Raw genomic sequence first — 19,633 nt, forward strand, 5'->3', positions numbered from 1 at the left:
AGGTATAATATATACAAAATTTAGGCTCAGAGTATGCCCCCTCATGCACCCTAAAAATTCCAATGAAAGCAAAACAATATATAAGATGTTAACCAGAAAACTGGGGGTAGGATAATCATATACTAAATCAAGATATACCACCCAGAAACAATAGCCAAGTTATAAAGGAATATACCACCTAAAGACCAGGAGCGAGGCAGATAGTGAACTTCAAAGGAGCCTAAAGTGCAGAGATGCCAAGTAGAGATGAGGTAGTTCAAATATAAAGTGCTAGTACTGGGGAGAGCTTGAGCCCCACGCGTATCGATGCTACAAGGGCATCTTCCTCAGGGGAAATGTGAAGTAAACAGCCTAGACTTGTTTTAATATAGTCTAATAATCATGCAAAATAAATATCACCTGTGAGTATTGCTATGGCGTGCAGAGATCTGGAGGCATGTACCAGCCGGCATACACTTCCGGTTTACCAGGTTAATCCCACTGCACTTGCGCAGTGGAAGCAAGCAGGGAGAGGAGACCATAGAATGACTCACACGATCCCAGCTAAGTGGTTGTCATAGAAGCATTGGCTGAAGTGCCTGTATAGTTGAAGCAGGCTACAAAAGGAGACCGCAGAGTAATACAACAGACCCGGCTAGATGATTGCCGAAATGATATTAACACTCAAATGCCTGCACAAATAAGGCAGGCAAGGAGAGGAGACTGAAATACTGCACGCAATCCCAGCAGAGTAGTTTACATGCAGACAAAAGGCGCTAAGTTGATTAAAAGAGGAATATATATATATATATATATATATATATATATATATATATATATGCAAAGGTAGTAAAAAGAAGGCAGCACTCCAAGACTTTCCAGTAGAAAAAATGTGAAGTTTTAATCGACCCACATCACTGCGCGACGTTTCAGCTCCATTAGCCTTTTTCAGCCGAAACGTCGCGCAGTGATGTGGGTCGATTAAAACTTCACATTTTTTTTTATATATATATATATATATATATATATATATATATATATATATATTTTTTTTTTTTTTTTTTTCTATATATATACATATACATATACATATACATACATACACATACACATAGCTTAATGTAGTATAAAGGCGCATACACAAACAATGAGGAATCACAATCACATAAGACCAAAGGTAGAAGTCTAAACAGCGCTTTCTGCTGGTTTGAAGGGCACACACCATGCATGAAATTTGGAATAAAGTCAAAAAGATTATTTCCGTTGTTCTACTAAATTTACAAATAGGAGACGCAGTCCCAATTTACAGGTTACTAAGTTCACACACAAGAGACGCAGACCCAACTTACAAGTTGCTAAATTCACACATAAGAGACGCAGTCCCAACTTACAAATTTACCAAGTTCCCAAATAAGAGAAATAGTCCCAACTTACAAGTAACTAAGTTCTCAAATAAGAGACGTAGTCCCAGTTTGCAATTTGCTGAGTTTACGGACAAAAGACGCAGTCCCAACTTGAGGTCTCCCACAAATATGTGTATGGCAACTGCAAATGAATCAGGAATTGTGCATGTGTCAGTGCACCGAACCGTGATGAATAGGCTCACATCAAATATGGAGCCCAAGAGAATATATATATATATATATATATATATATATATATATATATATATAAGCGCCTGCGCAATATGGCAAACTCACTCACTCAGCTAGTGCACACATGGATACAATATGCTCAAAGTACTGAGTAAGTATATGCGTAAATTGATAGAAGAACGTACATATGGTCAAACTCGATTGATATACCCATTAAAGGTGAAGACGCACATACCATATGCTGTAATAGAGGAGAATATGCCCAAGAGGACCTACAACAGTCAACTCGCCCAGTGCCGGTGTATGCACATGCCATAGTTTAATTAGGACAATATGTCCAAAAGAAGCCCAAGAAAAATATAGATCAAACCCACCAGACTAAGTTGGTATGCCGAAGCATAGAAGAAGAACACAGCAAATAGGTTCATAGGGTCAGGGAGATGTATCCAGATCCCAGAAGGACATACTACTAGGACCCTTGACATTCATACCAATAGTTAGTGGTTATCAGTTATGAGCAACACTCACCTTCCCTAAATAGGCTGGGGATACTGAAGCAAACCCCTCTTGTCACCAAACTAGATACAAAAATGCATCTCACATAACATACATGTATTATTTATTACCCTAGAGCAAAAATATGCATGGTAAAAGTCCTATGACTCTAAGGCAGACAACAACCGTTCAGAGATGCATAATATGTAGCAAAAGCCAGAAAAGGACATTAATCTTTGATGAACAAGGTAAGCGGCTAATCACGAGATGTCCTGAAGCTGATGATCCGGTGAATGGGGGACCAGCGATTCTAGTAGTCCATGGTGTCTCTCCGTTTGCCGCCTAGGAGTGAATCAAGAATGCCCAACAGATCTAAAACAGGATATAAAAAACACCAAAGATAAGTACTGATGGAGGGAGAAGGGGTGGGAAAGCAGAGAGGGAGACCTATTATCTCATGCTTGCTTATAAAAACCCGTATATAGAAGTTCCTCGTTCATACCTGCTGGAGTCAAGGTGTTGAGATCATAGATCCACTTAGACTCCTTCCTTAGGAGTTTGGGTATTATACTCCCACCCCTGATGTCCATTTTGCCTTATTTGTGCAGGCATTTGAGTGTTAAAGAAGTTGTCCACTACTATAACCTTTTTTTTTTTTTTTCATAAATCTTGCTATTATGGGCCACTGAAAACATCTACTGTGTTTATTTTAGCAATATTACCTTTTATCATGCTGTAGCAGCACATCTTTAGTGCTGGATTCAGCTCTCATGGGGTTAATCAACAACTTCCTTTCTCCTGAGTTACTGTGCTCTAATACTACAAGTTCCATGATGCATTGCACTGCTACTAAGCACGAACCTACCACACCCACTCCAAAACACACCCCAACCCCTCCCTCCTCTCCCTCCTCTAGCTTCAGAAAGATTTGTGATGTCATTTCTGTCCAACCTCCTCTTTTACATTTGTCCAACCCACACTCCATTACACACAGATAGATGGACAGATAGATAGATAGATAGATAGATAGATAGATAGATAGATAGATAGATAGATAGTTAGATAGATATGGGATAGATAGATAGGTAGATAGATAGATAGATAGATAGATAGATAGATATGGGATAGATAGATAGATAGATAGATAGATAGATAGATAGATAGATAGATAGATAGATATGGGATAGATAGATAGGAGATAGATAGATAGATAGATATGGGATAGACAGACAGATAGATAGATAGATAGATAGATAGATAGATAGATAGATAGATAGATAGATAGATAGATACAGATATATCTATATATCTATGTCTATTTCTATACATATGTCCATATCCATGTTTCTAAACCCCTTCACCCCTGGAGCTTTTTTGTGTTCGTTTATCGCGTCCCTTCTTTCCAGAGCCATAATTTTTCCGTCAATATGGCCATGTGATCTTTTGCGTGACAAGTTCTACTTTTGAACGACACCATTGGTTTTACCATGTCGTGTAGCAGAAAATGTGAAAAAAATTCAAAGTGCAATGAAATGGCAAAAAAGTGCAATCCCACACTTGTTTTTTGCTTGGCTTTTTGGCTGGGTTCACTAAATGCTTAGGCTGTGTGCACCCGTTGCGGATCTGATTGCAGATCCGCAGCGTTTTTTGCTGCACTGAATTGCATCAAATCCGCAGTGTAGTGTACAACCAATGTAAGTCTATGGGAGCCGCAGACTTGTTGTGCACATGCTGCGGAAAAAGCCGCACCAAAACCACACCAAGAACTGCATCAAAACTGCACCAAAAACTGTATCAAAACCGCACCAAAACTGCAAAACTGCAAAACTGCACCAGGTTTTGATGCAGTTTTTGGTGCAGTTTTGATGCAGTTTTTGGTGCAGTTTTGATGCTTTTTTTGGTGCGGTTTATGCGCGGTTTTAATGCCGTTTTTGGAAATAAGTAAATAAACGGAAAATGTGCATGATTTGAATGGAAACGTGCATGAAAAAACGGATTCCAAGGCCGGATTCATCATTTAACAGCTCAGTTTCATATGTTTTTTTGCCGGATCCGTCGCTGTGCGTTTTTTCGCCGGACAGAAAAAACGTTCCTCTGTATGTGTTTTCCATCCGGCGGAAACAGCTTTTTTGACGGATCCGGCAAAAAACGGATGAAACTCTATGAGAAAAAAACGGATCCGAGGGAAAAAATGGATCCGTTTTTTTCAAAACTCGCCGGATTGTGCCTCACGGCAAAAACCTGATGTGTGAAAGCACCCAAATATATGGATAGATACATCTATGTATCTATAGATATATCTATAGATAAATATATCTATAGATAGATATATCCATAGATCTATAATAGAAAGGCCGATGTTTCTAAGGCTACTTTCACACTTGCGTTTTCCGCAATCCGTCTTTTTGGGAAAAAAACGGATCCTGCAAATGTGCTCGCAGGATGCGTTTTTTACCCATAGACGTGTATTAGTGAAGGATCGCGACGGATGGCCACACGTCGCGTCCATCGTGCAATGGATGCGTCGTATTTTGGCGGACCATTGGCACGTCCGTCGCGTCTGCCATTTTCTACCGCGCATGCACGGCCAAAACTCCGCCCCCTCCTCCCCGGACTTCAGAATGGGCAGCAGATGCGTTGAAAAACTGCATCCGCTGCCCACGACATGCACAAATTTCACAACGTGCGTCGGTACATCGGCCCAACGCATAGCGATGGTCCCGTGCCGACGCAAGTGTGAAACAGGCCTTAATGAGCGTTTAATTTAATAAAAAACTGAAAAAAAGGGCGTGGGCTCCCGCGCAATTTTCTGCACAAGAGGGGGAAAGCCGACGGCCGGGGGCCAATATTTGTAGCCTGCTATGAATATCAGCCCGCAGCTGTCTGCGTAGCCTTTACTGGCTATTAAAATAGGGGGACCCCCCCCAAAAAAATGACGTGGGGTCCCCCTATATTTTATAGCCAGAAAGGCTATGCAGACAGCTGCGGGCTGATATTCATAGCCTAGAGAAGGGCCATGGATATTGGTCCCCCCCTGCTACAAATACCAGTTCGCAGACACCCCAGAAATGGCGCCTTTTATAAGATGCGCCAATTCCGGCACTGAGGCTGGTTTCACACTTGCGTTTTTGGACGCTGCGTTTTAGCGCTAAAAAACGCATGCGTTTTTTTTCTATACTTAACATTAAATACGCATGCGTTGCGTTTTGACACGTTTTCGTCAACACATGCGTTTTTGTACGCGCGCGTTCATTTGCAGAAATGCAACCTGTAGTAATTTTTAGCGGCGTTTTTTGCCGCAAAAAAACGCATGCGTTTATTTGCGGCAAAAAAATGCATTGCTGTCTATGTAAAAACATGTGTTTTTAAGCACATGCATTTGCGTTAAAAACGCATGCGTTTTTATAGAAAAAAACAGAAAAAAACACTGAAACACCACCCACCACCATCAGGGTGATAAAGGGATCCAAACCCTAACCCTAACCCTACCCCTAACCTCACCCCTAACCGTTTAATGAACATTTTCTGACAGTCATAGTGCCACGATATTTCAGTGCCACGTATTTCAGTGCCACGTAAATAAGTGCCACGTATATAAGTGCCACGTATGTAAGTGCCACGTGCCACGTATATAAGTGCCACGTATGTAAGTGCCACGTGTCATGCATGTAAGTGCCACGTATGTAAGTGCCACGTATTTAAGTACCATGTGACACGTATTTCAGTGCCACGGATTTAAGTGCCACGTATTTCAGTGCCACGTGCCACATATTTCAGTGCCACGGATTTAAGTGCCACCTATGTAAGTGCCACGTATTTCAGTGCCACGTATTTAAGTGCCACGTATGTAAGTGCCATGTGCCACGTATTTCAGTGTCACGTATTAAAGTGCCACGTATTTCTGTCACGTTTACGGTTAGGGTTAGGGTTGATGTCACCGCTCTATAGGACTCTTAGTGACACTGACAGGAGACAATGGCTCCTGCAGTGTATCACTGAGGTTACTAAAGTTCACTGGTCTCACTTTATGGCAAAAAGCTGCGTGGGAACTTTCTCATACAGCATGCCATAAAGTGAGACTAGGGACTATTTTCTCACAGGGGCGTAGGAATACATTGTGGGGAATACATTGTGGAAGGATACCTTCCTCCCCTCATTGTGTTCCTGGTGCCCCTGTTGAGTGGTTGCGTCAGCTGATGCTCCTGCTCTCAACGGGAGATCGTCGAGGGACACTAGTTTTAATTGGATTTCTGCGGATCAGGGAGTATAGTGTTTGTTTATTATTTTAATATTTTTTACAGATGACAATGGCTTCGGGGATCAAAGTGACAAGTGATGGTGAGTATGTAATCTATGTTACATGTACTGTATGTCTATATGTATGTTGTATGTCTGTACTGTATGTATGTACTGTATGTATGTACTGTATGCGGCATGTCGCATGTTGTCGCATGCTGCATGTCGTCGCATGGCGCATGTCGTCGCATGGTGCATGTTGCATGCTGAATGTTGTCGCATGTCGCATGCCGTCGCATGCCGCCGCATGGTGAGTGTCGTCGCATGGTGCATGTCGTCGCATGCTGCATGTCGTCGCGTGGCGCATGTCGTCGCATGCTGCATGTCGTCGCATGGCGCATGTCGTCGCATGGTGCATGTCGCATGCTGCATGCCGTCGCATGCTGCATGCCGTCGCATGTCGCATGCCGTCGCATGTCGCCGCATGGTGAGTGTCGTTGCACGGTGCATGTCGCCGCATGGTGCATGTCGTCGCATGCTGCATGTCTCGCATGTCGCATGTCATCGCATGGCGCATGTCGTCGCATGGCGCATGTCGTCGCATGGCGCATGTCGTCGCATGCTGCATGTCGCATGTTGTTGCATGGCGCATGTCGTTGCATGCTGCATGTCGCATGTTGTTGCATGGCGCATGTCGCCGCATGTCGTGTGTTGTATGTATGTATGTATGTATGTATGTACTTTATATGTGTATTTTTTTTTTTTTAAGACTCAACACATTAGCTGGATGATGGGACTACTACTGTCCCATCATTGGCTAATGTGTCACTCACTGCCACTGTAGCAGGCAGAGCCCGATGGGACTTGTTGTCCCATCAGACGATGCCTGCACACAGAGACAGAGACAGACACACACACACACCACCCCCCAGCACATACCGGTCCGCACATCGCCGGCGCCCGGGACCGCACGGTGCCCGGGACCGCACAGCGCCGGGGACCGGGACCGCACAGCGCCGGCGCTCGGGACCGCACGGCGCCCGGGACTGGGACCGCACAGCGCCGGGGACCGGGACCGCACAGCGCCGGGGACCGGGACCGCACAGCCCCGGCGCCCGGGACCGCACAGCGCCGGCGACCGCCCGCACATCCCTGCCTAGTCCCGCCCGCCCCCAGCACAGCCCCGCAGGCAGCCTCAGCCCCGCCCACAGCCCAGTCACTCTTTATGAGTGACTGCTGTCTGTGGAGCCTGGGGACACGCCTGCTACTGACGTCACGTCAATTTCCAGAGTCTGGAAATTGACGTGACGTCGGCGGAAATAAGCGGTGGCTGAAGCCTGGGGGTCACATGACCCTGATTCAGGCACCAGCATAGCGCCGCTCACAGGGGAAAAAGGCAACGCAAGGTATTTACACAATTCATCAGGGGCCCCGGGGGGATACATTGGGGGGTTAATTGAAAGTAGTGGACAACCCCTTTAATATAATTTCGGCAATCATCTAGCCGGGTCTGTTGTATTACTCTGCGGTCTCCTTTTGTAGCCTGCTTCAACTATACAGGCACTTCAGCCAATGCTTCTATGACAACCACTTAGCTGGGATCGTGTGAGTCATTCTATGGTCTCCTCTCCCTGCTTGCTTCCACTGCGCAAGTGCGGTGGGATTAACCTGGTAAACCGGAAGTGTATGCCGGCTGGTACATGCCTCCAGATCTCTGCACGCCATAGCAATACTCACAGGTGATATTTATTTTGCATGATTATTAGACTATATTAAAACAAGTCTAGGCTGTTTACTTCACATTTCCCCTGAGGAAGATGCCCTTGTAGCATCGATACGCGTGGGGCTCAAGTTCTCCCCAGTACTAGCACTTTATATTTGAACTACCTCATCTCTACTTGGCATCTCTGCACTTTAGGCTCCTTTGAAGTTCACTATCTGCCTCGCTCCTGGTCTTTAGGTGATATATTCCTTTATAACTTGGCTATTGTTTCTGGGTGGTATATCTTGATTTAGTATATGATTATCCTACCCCCAGTTTTCTGGTTAACATCTTATATATTGTTTTGCTTTCATTGGAATTTTTAGGGTGCATGAGGGGGCATACTCTGAGCCTAAATTTTGTATATATTATACCTTTGTCCTCAATACTGTTTGATGTCTGTAGGGTATACGTTGGTGGTATATGAGTATATATTAGTGTACGTGTTTCAATTCATATGCACGCACCTTCCCTAAATATTTGTCATATTGTTCAGTGCTAAAATGACATTTGTCTCCAACTGTCTGGGGGGTTGCATGTAGCTTACTAGCCATGTGCTGTTTTTTCCGTTTTTAAATGCTTTTAAATGTATGTCTTGTTTTGATGTGCCTTTTTGTATGAATAAAGTTATCTTTTGATGGTCGATCCCAGTGTTATGCATATCCTTTTTCTTAGTTTTCCGTTACAGGTTATATACACTAGATTCCTTGATAGGGCGTTGATCTAGGGAACTAGTCTGATTGCTGTATGTGGAGTCAGGAAGGAATTTTTTTCCCCAATGTGGAGCTTACTGTTTGCCACATGGTTTTTTTTTGCCTTCCTCTGGATTAACATGTAAGGGCATGTTAGATTACAGTAGGATATTGGTTGAACTAGATGGACTAAAAGTCTTCCTTCAACCTTAAAAATTATGTTACTATATTACTATGTATTATCTACAAGCATGTTTCGATACTTCAACATGCACACGTCTATCCCTAAGAATATGGGCATCATGTTAAAGATAGTGCAGCAAGAAGATTCTCATGTGTGGAGTGGTTACATGAGGTCCAAGTCCATGGTGTGTTGGTGGCGGGGTAACACTCAAGTTGGCTTCCTCTATCCCCTCCACAGACAACAGAGAGGGGGTCATTATCCTCTTCATCACCTGACTATTGCAAGTAAATCACCTCTTCCTCCTCGTCTATTTGTTCCTCATCTTCTGCACTTTCACTAAACCTTTGTCTGGTACCATGAACCTCCCTTGATAGCTGTAATCCACCCTCCCATGGCACCCACCTGTTCGATAACAGTCCACAACTTAGAGATATTGTTATCCCTTCCGCATTCTTCTCTTATTCCACCTCTTCCTCTGGGACCACATGACCTCTTGCAGACTATTCACAGTGTGCTCTAGCATGTAGATGACTGGAAGATTGAAGCTGATGATGGCATATTCAGCACTAACCCGCTTAGTAGCCATTTCAAAACTGTACAGAAGATTGCAGAGGTCCTTCATCTGTGCACACTCTGCAAGTGTGATTTGCAAAATTTCCTTACTGTGTTGGCCTAGGCTATGCAAAAGGACATACTGCACGAGGGTTCGTCACTGTTGTCACAGTTACTGCAACATGGAATTCCACTGTAGTGGCACACCACAAATCAAATGGTTAACCAATAGGCTGAAAGACCTCTGCAGTGATGCAAGTCGATGACCTGTGCGGTGTGAACGGCAAAAGTGATCACACAGCAACCGCTCCTTGTGCAACAGTGCATCCAGGCCAGGATAGTGGCAGAGAAATTGCTGTACAACCAGGTTGAGGACATGAGCCGTGCAAAGTACATGTGTGAGATTGCCCCTGTGTAGGACCGCCACCAGGTTTCACACCGTTATCGCACATGACCTTCCCTGGCTCCAGGTTCTGTGGAGACAGCTATTGCTCTAATACAACCTGGATAGCTGTCCACAACTCTTGAGCTGTGCAAATGTGATCTCAGAGGCATAATAGTTTAAACACTGCCTGATTGCGTTGAGCCCTGGGTGTGCAGTATGGAGGTGGGAGATTCACTCTGCACTATTGGAAAGTGTGTCTCATTAAGAGAGATGTTGAGGGCACAGGCGGAGGCCCTAGAGGAGGGGGAGGAGCCCGAGTCAGTGGAGAAAATGATAGATACAGAAGTTTGTATAGCAAACCTTGGGGATTCCAAGACTTGGGGAGCAGCCCCTTGATCGCAAGCCCTCACAGCCACCAGAGTCACCCAGTGCCCAGTCAGCAAGATGTTAAGCCCCTATCCATGATTGCTTGTCCAAGTGTGTAAGTGGTGAAATGCACCCTGACAGACATAGATTTTTTTCTGGGAACGGTTGATGTTGTCAGCAGCATGCTGGTCTAGTGCAGACACAGCTTTCTTAGAAAAGTAATGGTGACTGGGCAACTAGTATTAGGGAATTGTGATGGCTATCAACTCTCTGAAACCATCTGTATTCACCAGACGGAATAGCAGCATTTCCATGGCCAACAGATTGTAGATGGTGGAGTTCAAGCTCTTAGCTTTGGCATGTGTAGGAGGAAACATACTTTACGTGACCACAATTGTGGGACTGCAGGCTGTCTGCTGTGCTGAGAGAGGGTGGAGAAGAGGCAACAGTACTAATTGCTGGACTGTGTGTATGGTGCAGGAGGAGATGTTATGGTAGTTTGAGAAAGATGTAGTGTGCTTGGTGAAACAAAAACAGCAGGCATCTCCACTTCTGTAACAGACAGGCTCTGAATAACCCCTACTGGAAGGTAAACAAATGGAGGTTGTAAACAAGTGGAGGTTCTGCGGTCGGAGACCTATGTGAGAACACTTGGTGCAGTGATGGAGGAGGAAGAAGCAGCAGATTCTGTTGATGGGATGGCCTGTGATTGGCGAGACCCGCTAATTCACATTTTAGCACAGTGTGGTTCCCAGACTGATATGTTGATTGCGCATATGCTGGTTAAAGCATGTAGCAGTCAAATTATTGCAATATTAGACTCTATTGAGTTGTTTTTTGCTAAGTTGGCAGATAACGTGAGTTGGATCATCCTTTGTGGTCTCAAAAAAGCCACAGACTAGGCAACCATTGCTGTCCCTGCAAGCTGCAGACTTATGACCAGTACTGGCTACAGCTACAGTTGTGGCTGAGGATACAGTGCTGTTGTGGTTGCATCACTCCATGTCTGTGCGAGATGCCACAAAGTAATCTCCTCATCTTCCTCCTCCTCCACCCTCTGTGCTGAGCTAATCAGCTGCATGCTTCTGGGTTCACACCAAGTGAGATCTACAACTCTTTCATCATCCTCTCTGTTCTCCCACTCCTCACCCTGAGAGTCACCCTTCTCCTGCCCACAGTCCTAGTGCTCCTTTGGTATCTGAGTCCCATCAGTATCACCTCCACTCCAGGGGTTAATGTCTGATGATGAGAGCCTGGAATCTGCTCAGACCCTTCCTTGTCCAGCTCCGGATACAACAGGCATTGGTGCAGATGATTTCCTCTTCTGGATTCTATGAATCTTTGGAGCAGACCTCTGATGCCCATGGAATAGAATGTGTGAACAGCTGTGCAAACTGGCCCATATGTGGTTCCCCATCATAAGTTGGGTGGTTGGAAATGTTTGATGTCAATGTGGAGAAAGAGGAGGAGAGGCCACTTGATGCAGCATTTGCCATCCACTAGAGCACATGCTCTTTCTGACTCTCATCTACAAGGTGTACCACTGTGCGGCTGCCAAAGAAAGGGAGTCGAGTAGCCCATCCAGTAACAGATGTTGTCAGTGGACTTCGGATAGGACGAGATGATGTTTGCTCAAGTGATCTTTCATTAACATTAACACCTAACCCACGTACACGTCGAACTCCAAGCTTTTTCCCCCTTCCAGAATCACCTCACTTTTTTGCACTCATGTTGTATGCACCATTCCCCTCTTTTAACCTGCTGTTTCTCAACCTTAAGGTACCTTCACACTAAGCAACTTTGCAGCGAGAACGACGTCGATCCATGACGTTGCAGCGTCCTGGATAGCGATCTCGTTGTGTTTGACACGCAGCAGCGATCTGGATCCCGCTGTGATATCGCTGGTCGGAGCTAGAAGTCCAGAACTTTATTTCGTCGCTAGATCACCCGCTGTCATTGCTGGATTGGCGTGTGTGACGCCTATCCAGCGATGTGTTCACTTGTAACCAGGGTAAATATCGGGTTACTAAGCGGCCCTGCACTTAGTAACCCGATGTTTACCCTGGTTACCCGGGTGCTGCAGGGGGACTTCGGCATCGTTGAAGACAGTTTCAACGATGCCGAAGTCGTTCCCCTGATCGTTGGTCGCTGGAGAGAGCTGTCTGTGTGACAGCTCCCCAGCGACCACACAACGACTTACCAACGATCACGGCCAGGTCGTATCGCTAGTCATGATAAGTTGTTTAGTGTAACGGTACCTTTAGGCCCAGACCTGTCACTAAATAAACAATCTGTATTTATTTTCTTAGATAATGTGTCTGAACAACACTCTTAGACCGAATGATTTAGGTTAGCAAATGGGGCCTCCTTATTCCTGACTGCAACATAGTTTTAGCCCAAACAATTTGAATTTTCACATTCAAAGCGCCATGGAGTAAATGGTCCTTTAATAATAAATAATAATAGTAATAATTAACAAATAGGACCTCCTGGCTTAAGCCTAATATTAGGCCTAACACTTTTGATTAGCAAATGGGGCCTCCTGATTCCTGACTGCAACTTACTGTAGTTTTGGCCAAACCGATTTGAATTATCAAATGGGGCCTCCTGACTGCAACACAATTTTAGCACAAACGATTTGGATTAGCAAATATGACCTCCTGGTTGAATCTCAATATTAGGCCTAACAATTTAGATTAGCAAATGAGGCCTCCTGATTCCTCACTGCAACACAATTTTAGTCCAAATGATTTGGATTAGCAAATGGGGCCTCCTGTTATGATCCTAGTGGCAAGGATCGCAGGTCGGACTAGCTAAGTAACTGAACAGACTACTAGCTCTGGGGAAGTGGTAACTAGATTGACCGCAACCTGATCCTATCCACAAACAACTATAGGCAGCCGTGGAACGTTACCTGAAAAATCCTAGACGTCTCATCACGGCCTGAGAAACTGACTATTCCTGGAGGGAAAGTAAGTCCTCACTTGCCTCAGTGGAAGACCCCAAAGATATAGAATAGCCCCCCACAAATATTAACGGTGAGTTAAGGGGAAAGCACAAACGCAGAGATGAAATCAGATTTAGCAAATGAGGCCCGCTAATACTAGATAGCAGAAAATAGGAAGGAAACTGTGCGGTCAATAAAAAAACCCTATTCAAAATATCCACGCAGAGATCGCTCGAGCCCCCGCACCAACTAACGGTGCGGGGGAAGCAACTCCGTACCCCAGAGCTTACCAGCAAAAAGAAATCACATGTTAGCAAGCTGGACTAGACTCATCATACACAGAAATCATATTGCAGGCAGATGAGCAAAAAATATTCAAACAGAACTTAGCTTATCCTGAAGAGGCAGAAAACGAGATAATCAGGAGTAATCAGAATAGCACTGAATATATTGACAGCCGGCAACAAGTGGAAGTGAAGCAGAGCTAAATAGGAGCCTCCCTGGTGAATAACGAGGCAGCTGATCCAGCAGACCCACAGGATAATAAACCAAACCACCAGGGGGAGCCAAAAAACCAAAGTCACACAATACCATCTGTGACCACAAGAGGGAGCCTGAAAACGGAGTTCACAACAGTACCCCCCCTTGAGGAGGGGTCACCGAACCCTCATCAAAACCCCCAGGGCGATCAGGGTGAGCCACATGGAAGGCACGAACCAAATCGGCCGCATGAACATCAGAGGCGACAACCCAGGAATTATCCTCCTGACCATAGCCTTTCCACTTAACCAAATACTGAAGCCTCCGTCTAGAAATACGAGAATCCAAGATCTTCTCCACCACGTATTCCAATTCTCCCTCAACCAGCACCGGGGCAGGAGGCTCAACCGAAGGAACCACAGGCACCACATACCTCCACAACAACGACCGATGGAACACATTATGAATAGCAAACGATGCCGGGAGGTCCAAACGAAATTACACAGGGTTAAGGACTTCCAAAATCTTATAAGGACCGATAAACCGAGGCTTAAACTTAGGAGAGGAGACCTTCATAGGAACAAAGCGAGAAGACAACCACACCAAATCCCCAATGCGAAGTCGGGGACCCACACAGCGACGGCGGTTGGCAAAGCGCTGAGCCTTCTCCTGTGACAACTTCAAATTGTCCACCACATGATTCCAAATCTGATGCAACCTATCCACCACAACATCCACTCCAGGACAGTCAGAAGACTCCACCTGACCCGAGGAAAAACGAGGATGAAACCCTGAATTACAAAAAAAAGGCGAAACCAAAGTAGCAGAACTAGCCCGATTATTAAGGGCAAACTCGGCCAATGGCAAAAAAGTCACCCAGTCGTCCTGATCAGCAGAAACAAAACATCTTAAATAGGTTTCCAAAGTCTGATTAGTGCGCTCGGTTTGGCCATTCGTCTGAGGATGGAAGGCCGACGAAAAAGACAAATTAATGCCCATCTTAGCACAAAAGGTCCGCCAAAATCTAGACACAAACTGGGATCCTCTGTCGGAAACAATATTTTCAGGGATCCCGTGCAAACGAACCACATTTTGAAAAAACAGAGGAACCACTCGGAGGAGGAAGGCAACTTAGGCAAGCGCACCAAATGGACCATTTTAGAAAAACGATCACACACCACCCAAATGACCAACATTCTCTGAGAGACAGGGAGATCTGAAATAAAATCCATGGAAATGTGCGTCCAAGGCCTCTTCGGGACAGGCAAAGGCAACAACAAGCCACTGGCACGAGAACAGCAAGGCTTAGCCCGAGCACAAATTCCACAAGACTGCACAAAGGAACGCAAATCCCGCGACAAGGAAGGCCACCAGAAGGACCTAGCCACCAAGTCTCTGGTACCAAAAATCCCAGGATGGCCTGCCAACACCGAAGAATGAACCTCGGAAATAACTCTGCTGGTCCATCTATCCGGGACAAACAGTCTCTCCGGTGGACAACGGTCAGGTCTATCCGCCTGAAACTCCTGCAGCCCTCGTCGCAAATCTGGGGAGATGGCAGACAAAATCACCCCTTCTCTGAGGATACCAGCTGGCTGTGAGTCACCAGGAGAGTCAGGCACAGAACTCCTAGAAAGAGCATCAGACTTCACATTCTTCGAACCAGGCAGGTGTGAGACCACGAAATCAAAACGAGAGAAAAACAACGACCAACGAGCTTGTCTAGGATTCAGCCGCTTGGCCGACTCGAGATAAATCAAATTCTTGTGATCAGTCAAGACCACCACACGATGCTTAGCTCCCTCGAGCCAATGTCACCACTCCTCAAATGCCCACTTCATAGCCAACAACTCCCGATTACCAACATCATAATTCCGCTCGGAAGGCAAAAACTTTCTTGAAAAGAAAGCACATGGCTTCATCACAGAGCCATCAGAGCTTCTCTGCGACAAAACAGCCCCCGCTCCAATCTCAGAAGCATCAACCTCGACCTGGAAAGGAAGGGAGACGTCTGGCTGACATAAGACCGGAGCCGAAGAAAACCGGCGCTTCAGCTCCCGAAAGGCCTCCACAGCCGCAGGAGACCAATTAGTAACATCAGAACCCTTCTTGGTCAAATCCGTCAATGGCTTAACAACACCAGAAAAATTAGCGATGAAGCGACGGTAAAAATTAGCAAAACCCAAGAACTTCTGAAGACTCTTAACAGATGTAGGCTGAGTCCAGTCATGAATAGCCTGAACCTTGACTGGGTCCATCTCAATAGCAGAAGGAGAAAAAATGAAACCCAAAAAAGAGACCTTCTGGACTCCAAAAAGACATTTTGAGCCCTTCACAAATAAAGCATTGGCACGCAGGACCTGAAACACCATCCTGACCTGCTTAACATGGGACTCCCAATCATCCGAAAAAACCAGAATATCATCCAGATACACAATCATAAATTTATCCAGATATTCGCGGAAGGTGTCGTTCATAAAGGACTGAAAGACAGAAGGAGCGTTAGAAAGTCCAAAAGGCATCACCAAGTACTCAAAATGGCCTTCGGGCGTATTAAATGCAGTTTTCCATTCATCACCCTGCTTAATACGCACAAGGTTATACGCACCACGAAGATCTATCTTGGTGAACCAACTAGACCCCTTAATGCGAGCAAACAGATCAGATAACAATGGCAAAGGATACTGAAATTTGACCGTGATTTTGTTTAGAAGGCGATAATCAATATAAGGTCTCAAGGAACCATCCTTCTTAGCCACAAAAAAGAACCCCGCACCAAGAGGGGAGGAGGAGGGGCGAATAAGTCCTTTCTCCAAAGACTCCTTTATATAACTCCGCATAGCAGCATGCTCTGGCACTGACAAATTGAAAAGTCGTCCTTTAGGAAACTTACTACCAGGAATCAAATTTATAGCACAATCACAATCCCTATGAGGAGGTAGAGAACTGAGCTTGGGCTCATCAAATACATCCTGGTAATCTGACAAAAACGCAGGGACCTCAGAAGGAGTGGATGAAGCAATTGACACCACAGGAGCGTCGCCATGAATTCCCTGACAACCCCAACTTGACACAGACATTGCTTTCCAATCCAGGACTGGATTATGAGTCTGCAACCATGGCAGGCCCAACACGACAACATCATGCAAATTATGCAATACAAGAAAGCGAATCACCTCCTGATGAACAGGAGTCATGCACATGGTCACTTGTGTCCAGTACTGAGGTTTATTCGTAGCCAATGGTGTAGCATCAATTCCCCTTAGTGGAATAGGGAATTTTAAGGGCTCCAAAACAGAACCACAGCGCCTGGCAAATGACAAATCCATCAGACTCAGGGCAGCACCTGAATCCACAAAAGCCATAACTGGGTAAGATGATAGGGAACAAATCAGGGTAACAGACAAAATAAACTTAGGCTGTAAAGTACCGATGGTGACAGATTTATCAATCTTTTTTGTGCGCTTAGAGCATGCTGAGATAACATGAGCTGAGTCACCACAGTAAAAGCACAACCCATTTTGCCGTCTATAATTTTGCCATTCACTTCTGGTCAGAATTCTATCACATTGCATAGACTCAGGTGTCTGTTCAGAAGACACCGCCAAATGGTGCGCAGGTTTGCGCTCCCACAAACGCCAATCAATCTGAATGGCCAGAGTCATTGACTCATTCAGACCTGCAGGCGTAGGGAACCCCACCATGACATTCTTAATGGCTTCAGAAAGACCTTTTCTGAAATTTGCAGCCAGGGCACACTCATTCCATTGAGTAAGCACCGACCATTTCTGAAATTTCTGGCAGTACACCTCTGCATTATCTTGCCCCTGAGAGAGGGCCAACAATGCTTTTTCAGCCTGGTTCTCAAGATTAGGTTCCTCATAGAGCAATCCAAGGGCCAGAAAAAACGCATCCACACTGAGCAACGCAGGATCCCCTGGAGCCAATGCGAAAGCCCAATCTTGAGGATCGCCACGCAAGAAAGAAATAATAATCTTAACTTGCTGAACAGAATTCCCAGAGGAACGAGGTTTCAAAGAAAGAAACAACTTGCAATTGTTCTTAAAATTCAGGAACCTAGATCTATCTCCAGAAAACAACTCCGGAATAGGTATTCTAGGCTCTGACATAGGACTGTGCACAACAAAATCCTGAATACTTTGTACCCTTGCAGCAAGATGATCTACACTGGAGGCTAAACTCTGGATATCCATATCAGCAGCTGAACTCAGAGCCACACCAAGATTAAGAGGAGGAGAGAAGCCAGACACACAGCAGCTAGACACACAGCAGCAAAAAAAAAAAAAAAAAATATCTCCAAGCTTCTTATCTCCTGCTTCTGCCATGCAATTAACACTTTATAGGCTGGCTGTACTGTTATGATCCTAGTGGCAAGGATCGCAGGTCGGACTAGCTAAGTAACTGAACAGACTACTAGCTCTGGGGAAGTGGTAACTAGATTGACCGCAACCTGATCCTATCCGCAAACAACTATAGGCAGCCGTGGAACGTTACCTAAAAAATCCTAGACGTCTCGTCACGGCCTGAGAAACTGACTATTCCTGGAGGGAAAGTAAGTCCTCACTTGCCTCAGTGGAAGACCCCAAAGATATAGAATAGCCCCCCACAAATATTAACGGTGAGTTAAGGGGAAAGCACAAACGCAGAGATGAAATCAGATTTAGCAAATGAGGCCCGCTAATACTAGATAGCAGAAAATAGGAAGGAAACTGTGCAGTCAATAAAAAAACCCTATTCAAAATATCCACGCAGAGATCGCTCGAGCCCCCGCACCAACTAACGGTGCGGGGGAAGCAACTCCGTACCCCAGAGCTTACCAGCAAAAAGAAATCACATGTTAGCAAGCTGGACTAGACTCATCATACACAGAAATCATATTGCAGGCAGATGAGCAAAAAATATTCAAACAGAACTTAGCTTATCCTGAAGAGGCAGAAAACGAGATAATCAGGAGTAATCAGAATAGCACTGAATACATTGACAGCCGGCAACAAATGGAAGTGAAGCAGAGCTAAATAGGAGCCTCCCTGGTGAATAACGAGGCAGCTGATCCAGCAGACCCGCAGGATAATAAACCAAACCACCAGGGGGAGCCAAAAAACCAGTCACACAATACCATCTGTGACCACAAGAGGGAGCCTGAAAACGGAGTTCACAACAGCCTCCTGACTTCAACACAGTTTTAGCACAATCTAGTTAGATGTAAGTTCACTTGCAGCAGCAGGAGCCTCTCTACACTTTTACACTGAGATAATGGCACTAGAAAAACAAGGTGTCCACTTCTTATATGGAGATATACATGTGACTTTGGCAGCCAATCACAGAAGCCCATGTGTTATGATGTTGTGGATGGTTTTTGCACCCTGATTGGCTGCCAAAATGTACACAAATTAAGTTATTAAAGAAAAAAAAATAAAATTACATTCTGCCGCTCCTCTGACCTAGACACACGCCCTTACCTCATAAAATGCGTCCGCCCTGCTCATCATACAGCACTACTATCCTAGACAAAGTCAAAACAAAGGCATTAGAGGAAACGTGATCATTTACCGATCTTTGACCAAATGTTACTGACTTTGAGGAAAAAAGCTCGGAAAGCCAAACACCAATCCGAATGTGCTACGTTCGTGCCGAATTTGAGATTGGCAAAACTTTTTTGAACAAGTTAGCTGATCTCTAATTGTACAGGCACGGCTGTGTTTACCATGCAAAATAAAAGTATGCGTGGGTTGGGTCACGTTATTTGACTAAGTCAGCTTCGGAAAATCTGTCATGGGCTTTTATTTTTGGCGAGATCTTTAGAATGGATCACTCCCTCTAGCCTGGGTCTTACTAGTGGTCCCACTGTTTTCATTTAAACCTACAGTAAAGGTTTGAGTGTGTCAGCTTTATGTTTGGATTGCACATGTAGCAGAGCTGAAGGTGCTGTGGACATATGC

This window comes from Ranitomeya variabilis, chromosome 3 (genome assembly GCF_051348905.1).
Source record: "Ranitomeya variabilis isolate aRanVar5 chromosome 3, aRanVar5.hap1, whole genome shotgun sequence".
NCBI lineage: Eukaryota > Metazoa > Chordata > Amphibia > Anura > Dendrobatidae > Ranitomeya > Ranitomeya variabilis.